Source organism: Callorhinus ursinus, unplaced genomic scaffold, assembly GCF_003265705.2.
Source record: "Callorhinus ursinus isolate GAN/ISIS: 27379988/994484 unplaced genomic scaffold, GSC_fseal_2.0 scaffold57, whole genome shotgun sequence".
NCBI classification, from domain to species: Eukaryota; Metazoa; Chordata; class Mammalia; order Carnivora; family Otariidae; genus Callorhinus; species Callorhinus ursinus.
In genome coordinates, this window is record NW_027397119.1 from 2,778,548 (window position 1) to 2,780,877 (window position 2,330).

Consider the following 2,330-nt stretch of genomic DNA (forward strand, 5'->3'; position numbering starts at 1 on the left):
TTATAAATTCTATATTTTGTATTACTTCACATTCAAATTTCATACTGTGGTTTTTCTGTGACATTTACATCAGTACGTATGCATATATATGTCAAAAGAAAATATCCAAATATATATCTTAATATTCTGAAATTATACTGTGTAAAATATTTATTCAAATAATAACTTCCTTTTTTTAGGGGATGAAAATTAGGAATTGAAATTATCCTGTAAAAAAGTGCAGTAGCGACAGAGCCAGCGGCAGAACAAGATGGCGGAGGAGTAGGAGACCTGGATTTCGTCTGGTCTCAGGAATTCAGCTGAATAGGGATCAAACCATTCTGAACACCTACGAACTCAACAGGAGATCGAAGATAAGAATAGTAACAACACTCTGAACAGAAAAGCGACCACTTTCTGGAAGGTAGGACGTGCGGAGAAGTGAATCCGAGGCGATATTCGGGAGGATAGACGGCGGGGGAGGGGGCCTCCGTCGGCCGCTTCTGGCAAGTGCTAGAGCCGCGGAGCACAAAATCGGAACTTTTAGAAGTCGGCTCCGCTGAGGGACGTCGCTCCAGTGGCTAAGTGGGAGGTGGAAACCTCGCGGGACAGTGTGGTCTCAGGACCCTCGGGGTCACAGAAAGACCAGGGGTGCCTGAGTGCGGCAGAGCTCCCAGGTATCGGAGCGGGGAAGCCGGCTGCAGAGACGGAGCCGAGGCGCGGGGTCTCAGCTCGGGGTGGCCATAAACTGCGATCAGTGACACAGTCGGGCCACTGCTCCTCCAGCAGGGACACAAGCGCCAGAGCCGGGGAGACAGCCCTTCCTCCCCTGGGAGGAGCAGCGCGGTAGCTCACCGCAGGGATCTCCTGGGTTTGGAGACTCCACACGGGGTCAGTGCCAGAGATAGAAACGCTCGGTCACAGGCCGGGTGAGCACGGAGTGCGGCCGGAGACCGGGGACACGGGAGTGACTGCTTTTCTCTGGGGGCGCACTGAGGAGCAGGGCCCTGAGTTCTCAGCTCCTCCGGGTGGAGATTGGAGGCCATCATTTTCACCCTGGTCCTCCAAAGCTGAACTGAGAGCTTGCAGGGAACAAAAGCTCCTGAGAGCAAACGGGAGCAGCTTGCTTAGCCCGGACTCACAAGGGCAGGGCAATTCCGCCTCCGGCAAAGACATTTGGGAACCATGGCAACAGGCCCCTCCCCCAGAAGATCAGCATGAACAGCCAGCAAGCCAAGACCAAGTTTACCGATTAAGGAGAATGGGAGAACTCCAGCGCTAGGGGAATACTGCACATAGAATTAATGGCTTTTTTTTTTACCATAATTCATTAGTTTTTCAAAGTTAATTTTTTTAACTGTTTTTTTATGAATTTTTCTTTTTCCCTTTTTCAAAAAACATCTTATCAATCCCTTTTTTTAAAAAATCAGTTTTTATTTTTCATTTTTAGAGTCATATTTTTATCCCTTCATAGTAGTTACCCTTATTTTTGGCATATATATATAAGTTGTTCTCTCCTTAAAATTTTGAGATACAATTTCTTCTAACAGATCAAAATATACCCTAAGTCACTAATGAATGGCTTTGTTCTAGTCTCCTGCCTGATCACATTCTCTCCCTTTTTTTTCTTTTTTTTCTTTTTTCTTTATTTTTAAATCTTCTTTCTTTTTAAAAACAACTTCTTATCTTATCAATTCCTTTTATAAAATCTTTTATAATTTTCATCTTTACAGTCATCTGCCATCCCTTCATTGGATCAATCCTTATTTTGTACATATATGTCTTTCTTCCTTTAAAATTTTAGCAGGCATTTTCTTCTAACAGACCAAAATATGCCCAAAAGCTAGTGTGTGGCACTGATCTATGCACTAGCCGGGTCATATTTGATCATATTCTGTTTTTTTTGTTTTGTTTTCTTCTGTTTTTCTTTGTTTTTATCTTTTTCTTTTTCCTTTTTTTTTTTTTTCTCTTTTTTCTTTCCCTTTCTTGTCCCCTGGTTTCAGGTCTTTTCTGATTTGTATAGAGTATATTTGCTGGAGACGTTGTTAACCTGTTAGCATTCTGTTCTCTCCTTCATCTGTTCTCCTCTGGAGAAAATGACAAGATGAAAAAAATCATCTCAGCAAAAAGAACAAGAGGTAGTACCATCTGCCAGGGATGTACTCAATACTGACATTAGTACGATGTCGGACCTAGAGTTCAAAATCATGACTTTAAAGATACTAGCTGGGCTTGAAAAAGGTGTGGAAGTTATTAGAGAAACCCTTTCTGGAGAAATAAAAGAACTAAAATCTAACCAAGTCTAAATCAAAAAGGCTATTAATGAGGTGCAATCAAAAATGGGGGCACTA